The sequence below is a fragment of the Hippocampus bargibanti genome, linkage group LG22, assembly GCF_051943395.1.
Source record: "Hippocampus bargibanti isolate YZ-2025 linkage group LG22, ASM5194339v1, whole genome shotgun sequence".
NCBI classification, from domain to species: Eukaryota; Metazoa; Chordata; class Actinopteri; order Syngnathiformes; family Syngnathidae; genus Hippocampus; species Hippocampus bargibanti.
In genome coordinates this window covers 1,443,485-1,453,361 of record NC_142755.1, presented here as the reverse complement: position 1 = coordinate 1,453,361, position 9,877 = coordinate 1,443,485, and positions in this window count along the sequence as shown.

The window sequence follows — 9,877 nt, the reverse complement described above, 5'->3', positions numbered from 1 at the left end:
GGAAATAGAACACCTTCGTAGTAAAATACTAAATACTGAACCATGTCGAAATTCGTATTTATTGAAGCTTTTTTCTTCTTATTCTACATCAATGAAATTTAAAAATACAAGACCGACATTACTGTTCAATAGTATAGTAACTTGGACGGGATGAAGTGGAACCATTCATCGTAAAATATAGGGATTGTGTGATTTTTTTTTACTTGTAATGCCCCATTTAGGCCGCTGGAGAGAGCTGTCGACTACAGTATGTCAGCGTCACTGCTTCAGGGTGATGTGGCGCGGATAAAAACAATTATTCACGATTTTCATTCTTGAAAACGTTGATCATTATTTTTATTACAATTTCCGTTTAAATATAAATGTATAACTAAGGCTACGAGTCGTAACAAAAATGAGTTCAACACGCCCGTTACAGTCGCCTCGTGCCCTGACTCATTACGTTGTCTCCCGGGTCTGGTCCCCGTGACCCGGAAGTACAAAAAATATATCCATCAAAAATTGGCCGTGGATGAAGAAGCAAGAACAAACCACGTTTTCGAAAGAAGGCAAAGGAGGACCGGCAAGTGTTCTTCGATGACTCGAAGTCAGAAATATGTGAGTCAGTCTTCAGTCAATCTTTAATCACTTTAAGAGCTATTATATTGAATACAAAATAATATAAAAAATAATAGAGTACAGCTACAATATCAAGTCAGAGAAAAAAAAAATGGCGGTTAATCTTTACTCCCTAACAAGCCTTTAAGGTCGTTTCTTTGTGGTAAAAACGGTTTATTGTTAATAAATACGTTATTAACAGGTGATTTTATGGTTCACAAAAAAAGTCAAGGGCATTTTCTCCACATATATTTTTTTCCTGTTCGTTTTTTTTCACATTAAGTTTGAGCTGAAACACACGTTTTGGGCGCCATTTTCTCAATTTTATAGTGCTGAATAAAACGCAGTAAATATCGAAAAACTTTTAGCAAGTGAGTAAAAATTGAAACGTAATCCATGACATGAAGTGGATAAGGAAAATAAAAACAACAAAAAATGTAGATATGTTAGAGGCTGTTGAAGAAAAAAACACAGTGGAGAGATTCCGGAAAAATCCAACCTCGTGCCTCCCAGCTTCTACTACAGAATAAAAGTTACAAGTTCAATTGAGGTAAATGGAACAGTCATATAAAATGTATCCAGGCAAAATTAAACATTTCAAGAAGGATGTCAAAAAAGTATTTTGGTTTGAGATTGAGGTAAAAAAAAGACACATGAGAGGGAGTAATGTGTTTCTGATTGTACTCGAAAATAATAATGATGGTGAGTAACTTTTTTTTTTTAACACTCCCAGAGCTGAAAGTTCACCCACAGTGGCTTCAACAATCATCTCAGGCCGAAGCAACAGGTAAGGATCAACGCAACCCCTATGAGACTCTTCGTCCGATCTTGGCAGAATTACTATTATATATATACATATATACATATATATTTTTTTAAATAATAACCCCTCCCAAAGTAAAATGCCCGTATACATCTGGCTTAACCATAATACAAGCCAAGAAAAAAATTACTGTAACATACACGACACAGATAAGCAAGTACACCAGCTGATTAAAAAAAACATGGACATGAATACAAAACACAATATCCAAATGTGAAAAGCCACCCTAGGGTGGAAAAAATACTTGTATAACACCAAGTATTTTTAAAATGAAGAGCTTCTGCTGTCCTTATATATACTGTCGATTATTAACATCAGTCAAGGTTGCAACTTCTAAAAAGTCAAGTGGCATGACCAAAATTAGAGGTAGTGCAGTAATTATTCCGTTGTAAGCAAGCTGATACTTTTGAGGTACGTTTCATTTATACTACAGGTAGTTCAATCAGAGAAAAAAGGGGGGGAAAACGCCAGAAAATAAATGTACAAAAAAATAAAACATTCAAGTTAACGTTTGTCAAACAAAAATCACACTTTGTCACTGAGCAAAAAAAAAAACACGACCTCGTTTTCCAACGCACGCTGCCTTCATGTTGCTTTTCAAGAGTCTGAGGTAGTTTTGATAAAACCAACTAAAAAATTAAAAACAAGCAAAAACTGTCGAGTTAGCGCCGGATGACACTGACCACAAAACACACAAAAATGTATTTTTAAAACTATGTTGTGCTTCCGCAAACAAGTCGTGAAGAAATGATATACTGGTAAGTAGTCCTGAGGGAAACAAGTTTGGTTGTGTTGTCAATGCAATGAATGAACTGTAGGTTTGGGTGCCCATCAAGAAAACAGGGTAAGTTAAGCAAAACCATGCGATGAATAAAAATAAAGCCCTGTCTGGCCTCAAGTCAATCAAAATTAAAGCTTTGGGGGGGAAATAAAAATCAAGAGATGAAATAGAGTTGATAATGATTGAATTTTAGCCCATTATTTAAGACGAATAAACGAGGAGTAGCACGGACAGGAGACAAGCCACAGATCCCAGCCCCTCCACGCACCAGAGTCTCCCAACCCCAGCAGAGTAGTTCTACAGCAGCGGATTAATTGGCCTCCAGCAAGCAGACAGAGCAAGTGGCGACAGTTTGATGAGGACGTATCCACCATCATCCAAGCAACAGCCAAAGGAGGTGTCGACAGCAGACTCCGAGCCATGAACAGCATTATCATCACCTCTGAAAAATCTGGACGGGTGGACCTTAGGGCCACCTAGATCCACCAAGTGCACCATGACCAAGTGCGCCATTTCAAAACCAGGTTCTATCAGCACTCCATCCTTCCCAGAATCCTGTGGCCTCTCATCGTCTATGCAGTCCCAGTAACGACTGTGGGGTCCTTTGAACGGAAGATCAGCAGCATTCTGCGGCAATGCCAACGCAAAGGACGTCATAAGGGGAAGAAAATCTGGAAGGTCCTGCATTTTAGTACCTCCTGAATAGGAAACCAAAGTGAAAAGAAAAACTTGCTAGAACTGGGAGAGGCCACAGTACAAGCCTGGAAAAATACCTAATATGGATGTGGACACTGGGGAGAATCCAAATTATACCGCTTCGATCTGGAGTCTGCTGCAGCTAACAAGCCACTCTGGCATTGCTATGCCACGAAGAGCCATCTGGGGTGCCAATGCAAGTGGCGGCAAAGCTGTGCGGACGCGGGGAAGGCGGCAACGGGCGCTGCAGGGGCAGGGGGAGGGCAGGGGTCGGATGCCGGCGATCTGCCGGTTGACGGATCTCGGCCTGACCCCGTCCTGTGCGCCTGACGTGCGGCCGACTCCGTGGCTGTCTGCGGCGCCAACGCAAGCGGCGGCAAAGCTGTGCGGACGCGGGGAAGGCGGCGACGGGCGCTGCAGGGGCAGGGGGAGGGCAGGGGTCGGATGCCGGCGATCTGCCGGTTGACGGATCTCGGCCTGACCCCGTCCTGTGCGCCTGACGTGCGGCTCTACCCCACGGCCGTATGACCCACCTCGACTTTAGTCCTGACCGGGCCCTGCCCGCTGTTGGAGGAACCCCCGCTCCCATGTGCCATTATGACAAGGCCTCTCCAGAACCAACACCAAAGGCGCTGCTATGCCACGAAGAGCCAGATTAGGTTTTCGACAACCCCCCATAAGAGCCTACATGGATGACCTGACCATCACAACATCAGTTCCAGGCAGCATGCCTAAATTTGGTCATTTGGTGGCGGGCACGAGGACCATGCCTCTCACCCAGCAGGCATACAGCGGGGCTGTGTTTAAGTTCAATATTTTTTCGCACACTTCCCGATTATTCTTTTTGGATCCACTTGTTAGCAGTGTGAACTAAAGACATGTCTTTAGTCAGTCATGCGTACTCCTTTCTGACTGCTACACTGGTGACCCGACTTGATCCAGTGTAGCACTAGTGACGTCGACGTGATCCAGTGTAGCACTAGTGACCCCGATGTGAACCAGTTTAGCACTGGTGACCCCGACGTGATCCAGTGTAGCACTGGTGACCCCGACGTGATCCTGTGTAGCACTGGTGACGCCGACGTGATCCAGTGTAGCAGTCATAAAGGAGCACACACAACTGACTGTAGACACATCTGTATTTCACACTGCTAACAAGTGGATTTGAACAATCAACAGCTCAAACTGAATGTGCAAAAAAACTAACAGCAACGAAACCACACAAGTTCCGGATGCCATACTTTTTTATTATTATTGTGCTGAATAAAATGCAGTGACTATCTAAAACGTTTTTGCAAGCATGTAAAAAGTGAAGCGTAATCCAGGACAAGAAGTGGATAGGAAAAACGACAAACCAAAAAAAGTGAGCACTCCTCAGCCCTGCCCCACCAACGGCACAGATCCAGTTGACAGAGTCTGAAGGAAGTCGAAGAGGTCATCATGGCAGCCCTCTCAGCATCTCCCCTGGACCCCACTTGTGTACATTACCGTCTTTACAAATGTTCAACAAGCGGCGGCAAAGCTGTGCGGACGCGGGGAAGGCGGCGCCGGGCGCTGCAGGGGCAGGGGGAGGGCAGGGGTCGGATGCCGGCGATCTGCCGGTTGACGGATCTCGGCCTGACCCCGTCCTGTGCGCCTGACGTGCGGCCGACTCCGTGGCTGTCTGCGGCGCCAACGCAAGCAGTGGCAAAGCTGTGCGGACGCTGGGAAGGCGGCGACGGGCGCTGCAGGGGCAGGGGAAGGGCAGGGGTCGGATGCCGGCGATCTGCCGGTTGACAGATCTCGGCCTGACCCCGTCCTGTGCGCCTGACGTGCGGCTCTACCCCACGGCCGTATGCGGCGACGACGCACCACCTCGCCCCAAAGCGGAACGAACTGTCTCAAAGAGGCGGCACCGGCCGAGGGCCTGAAGGCTGACGCGAGACCCACCTCGACTTTAGTCCCGGCCGGGCCCTGCCCGCTGTTGGAGGAACCCCCGCTCCCATGTGCCATTATGACAAGGCCTCTTCAGAATCAACACCAAAGGCGCTGGATACCCAACTGTCGGCCACTGAGTTTACACCACATCAACAAAACCAAAACACTACAAGGACAACAAAGGACGTCATAAGGGGAAGAAAATCTGGAAGGTCCTGCATTTTAGTACCTCCTGAATAGGAAACCAAACTGAAAAGAAAAACTTGCTAGAACTGGGAGAGGCCACAGTACAAGCCTGGAAAAATACCTAATATGGATGTAAACACTGGGGAGAATCCAAATTAGACCGCTTCGATCTGGAGTCTGCTGCAGCTAACAAGCCACTCTGGCATTGCTATGCCACGAAGAGCCATCTGCGGTGCCAACGCAAGCGGCGGCAAAGCTGTGCGGACGCGGCGAAGGCGGCGACGGGCGCTGCAGGGGCAGGGGGAGGGCAGGGGTCGGATGCCGGCGATCTGCCGGTTGACGGATCTCGGCCTGACCCCGTCCTGTGCGCCTGACGTGCGGCCGACTCCGTGGCTGTCTGCGGCGCCAACGCAAGCGGCGGCAAAGCTGTGCGGACGCGGGGAAGGCGGCGACGGGCGCTGCAGGGGCAGGGGGAGGGCAGGGGTCGGATGCCGGCGATCTGCCGGTTGACGGATCTCGGCCTGATCCCGTCCTGTGCGCCTGACGTGCGGCCGACTCCGTGGCTGTCTGCGGCGCCAACGCAAGCGGCGGCAAAGCTTTTCGGACGCGGGGAAGGCGGCGACGGGCGCTGCAGGGGCAGGGGGAGGGCAGGGGTCGGATGCCGGCGATCTGCCGGTTGACGGATCTCGGCCTGACCCCGTCCTGTGCGCCTGACGTGCGGCTCTACCCCGCGGCCGTATGACCCACCTCGACTTTAGTCCTGACCGGGCCCTGCCCGCTGTTGGAGGAACCCCCTCTCCCATGTGCCATTATGACAAGGCCTCTCCAGAACCAACACCAAAGGCGCTGCTATGCCACGAAGAGCCATCTGCGGTGCCAATGCAAGCGGCGGCAAAGCTGTGCGGACGCGGGGAAGGCGGCGACGGGCGCTGCAGGGGCAGGGGGAGGGCAGGGGTCGGATGCCGGCGATCTGCCGGTTGACGGATCTCGGCCTTACCCCGTCCTGTGCGCCTGACGTGCGGCCTACTCCGTGGCTGTCTGCGGTGCCAACGCAAGCGGCGGCAAAGCTGTGCGGACGCGGGGAAGGCGGCGACGGGCGCTGCAGGGGCAGGGGAAGGGCAGGGGTCGGATGCCGGCGATCTGCCGGTTGACGGATCTCAGCCTGACCCCGTCCTGTGCGCCTGACGTGCGGCTCTACCCCGCGGCCGTATGCGGCGACGACGCACCACCTCGCCCCAAAGCGGAACGAACTGTCTCAAAGAGGCGGCACCGGCCGAGGGCCTGAAGGCTGACGCGAGACCCACCTCGACTTTAGTCCCGACCGGGCCCTGCCCGCTGTTGGAGGAACCCCCGCTCCCATGTGCCGTTATGACAAGGCCTCTCCAGAACCAACAGCAAAGGCGCTGGATACCCAACTCTCGGCCACTGAGTTTACACCACATCAACTAAACCAAAACACTACAAGGACAACAAAGGACGTCATAAGGGGAAGAGAATCTGGAAGGTCCTGCATTTTAGTACCTCCTGAATAGGAAACCAAAGTGAAAAGAAAAACTTGCTAGAACTGGGAGAGGCCACAGTACAAGCTTGGAAAAATACCTAATATGGATGTGGACACTGGGGAGAATCCAAATTATACCGCTTTGATCTGGAGTCTGCTGCAGCTAACAAGCCACTCTGGCATTGCTATGCCACGAAGAGCCATCTGCGGTGCCAACGCAAGCGGCGGCAAAGCTGTGCGGACGCGGGGAAGGCGGCGACGGGCGCTGCAGGGGCAGGGGGAAGGCAGGGGTCGGATGCCGGCGATCTGCCGGTTGACGGATCTCGGCCTGATCCCGTCCTGTGCGCCTGACGTGCGGCCGACTCCGTGGCTGTCTGCGGCGCCAACGCAAGCGGCGGCAAAGCTTTTCGGACGCGGGGAAGGCGGCGACGGGCGCTGCAGGGGCAGGGGGAGGGCAGGGGTCGGATGCCGGCGATCTGCCGGTTGACGGATCTCGGCCTGACCCCGTCCTGTGCGCCTGACGTGCGGCTCTACCCCGCGGCCGTATGACCCACCTCGACTTTAGTCCTGACCGGGCCCTGCCCGCTGTTGGAGGAACCCCCGCTCCCATGTGCCATTATGACAAGGCCTCTCCAGAACCAACACCAAAGGCGCTGCTATGCCACGAAGAGCCATCTGCGGTGCCAATGCAAGCGGCGGCAAAGCTGTGCGGACGCGGGGAAGGCGGCGACGGGTGCTGCAGGGGCAGGGGGAGGGCAGAGGTCGGATGCCGGCGATCTGCCGGTTGACGGATCTCGGCCTGACCCCGTCCTGTGCGCCTGACGTGCGGCCTACTCCGTGGCTGTCTGCGGTGCCAACGCAAGCGGCGGCAAAGCTGTGCGGACGCGGGGAAGGCGGCGACGGGCGCTGCAGGGGCAGGGGAAGGGCAGGGGTCGGATGCCGGCGATCTGCCGGTTGACGGATCTCAGCCTGACCCCGTCCTGTGCGCCTGACGTGCGGCTCTACCCCGCGGCCGTATGCGGCGACGACGCACCACCTCGCCCCAAAGCGGAACGAACTGTCTCAAAGAGGCGGCACCGGCCGAGGGCCTGAAGGCTGACGCGAGACCCACCTCGACTTTAGTCCCGACCAGGCCCTGCCCGCTGTTGGAGGAACCCCCGCTCCCATGTGCCGTTATGACAAGGCCTCTCCAGAACCAACAGCAAAGGCGCTGGATACCCAACTCTCGGCCACTGAGTTTACACCACATCAACTAAACCAAAACACTACAAGGACAACAAAGGACGTCATAAGGGGAAGAGAATCTGGAAGGTCCTGCATTTTAGTACCTCCTGAATAGGAAACCAAAGTGAAAAAAACTTGCTAGAACTGGGAGAGGCCACAGTACAAGCCTGGAAAAATACCTAATATGGATGTGGACACTGGGGAGAATCCAAATTATACCGCTTTGATCTGGAGTCTGCTGCAGCTAACAAGCCACTCTGGCATTGCTATGCCACGAAGAGCCATCTGCGGTGCCAACGCAAGCGGCGGCAAAGCTGTGCGGACGCGGGGAAGGCGGCGACGGGCGCTGCAGGGGCAGGGGGAGGGCAGGGGTCGGATGCCGGCGATCTGCCGGTTGACGGATCTCGGCCTGATCCCGTCCTGTGCGCCTGACGTGCGGCCGACTCCGTGGCTGTCTGCGGCGCCAACGCAAGCGGCGGCAAAGCTTTTCGGACGCGGGGAAGGCGGCGACGGGCGCTGCAGGGGCAGGGGGAGGGCAGGGGTCGGATGCCGGCGATCTGCCGGTTGACGGATCTCGGCCTGACCCCGTCCTGTGCGCCTGACGTGCGGCTCTACCCCGCGGCCGTATGACCCACCTCGACTTTAGTCCTGACCGGGCCCTGCCCGCTGTTGGAGAAACCCCCGCTCCCATGTGCCATTATGACAAGGCCTCTCCAGAACCAACACCAAAGGCGCTGCTATGCCACGAAGAGCCATCTGCGGTGCCAATGCAAGCGGCGGCAAAGCTGTGCGGACGCGGGGAAGGCGGCGACGGGTGCTGCAGGGGCAGGGGGAGGGCAGAGGTCGGATGCCGGCGATCTGCCGGTTGACGGATCTCGGCCTGACCCCGTCCTGTGCGCCTGACGTGCGGCCTACTCCGTGGCTGTCTGCGGTGCCAACGCAAGCGGCGGCAAAGCTGTGCGGACGCGGGGAAGGCGGCGACGGGCGCTGCAGGGGAAGGGCAGGGGTCGGATGCCGGCGATCTGCCGGTTGACGGATCTCAGCCTGACCCCGTCCTGTGCGCCTGACGTGCGGCTCTACCCCGCGGCCGTATGCGGCGACGACGCACCACCTCGCCCCAAAGCGGAACGAACTTTCTCAAAGAGGCGGCACCGGCCGAGGGCCTGAAGGCTGACGCGAGACCCACCTCGACTTTAGTCCCGACCGGGCCCTGCCCGCTGTTGGAGGAACCCCCGCTCCCATGTGCCGTTATGACAAGGCCTCTCCAGAACCAACAGCAAAGGCGCTGGATACCCAACTCTCTGCCACTGAGTTTACACCACATCAACTAAACCAAAACACTACAAGGACAACAAAGGACGTCATAAGGGGAAGAGAATCTGGAAGGTCCTGCATTTTAGTACCTCCTGAATAGGAAACCAAAGTGAAAAGAAAAACTTGCTAGAACTGGGAGAGGCCACAGTACAAGCCTGGAAAAATACCTAATATGGATGTGGACACTGGGGAGAATCCAAATTATACCGCTTTGATCTGGAGTCTGCTGCAGCTAACAAGCCACTCTGGCATTGCTATGCCACGAAGAGCCATCTGCGGTGCCAACGCAAGCGGTGGCAAAGCTGTGCGGACGCGGGGAAGGCGGCGACGGGCGCTGCAGGGGCAGGGGGAGGGCAGGGGTCGGATGCCGGCGATCTGCCGGTTGACGGATCTCGGCCTGATCCCGTCCTGTGCGCCTGACGTGCGGCCGACTCCGTGGCTGTCTGCGGCGCCAACGCAAGCGGCGGCAAAGCTTTTCGGACGCGGGGAAGGCGGCGACGGGCGCTGCAGGGGCAGGGGGAGGGCAGGGGTCGGATGCCGGCGATCTGCCGGTTGACGGATCTCGGCCTGACCCCGTCCTGTGCGCCTGACGTGCGGCTCTACCCCGCGGCCGTATGACCCACCTCGACTTTAGTCCTGACCGGGCCCTGCCCGCTGTTGGAGAAACCCCCGCTCCCATGTGCCATTATGACAAGGCCTCTCCAGAACCAACACCAAAGGCGCTGCTATGCCACGAAGAGCCATCTGCGGTGCCAATGCAAGCGGCGGCAAAGCTGTGCGGACGCGGGGAAGGCGGCGACGGGTGCTGCAGGGGCAGGGGGAGGGCAGAGGTCGGATG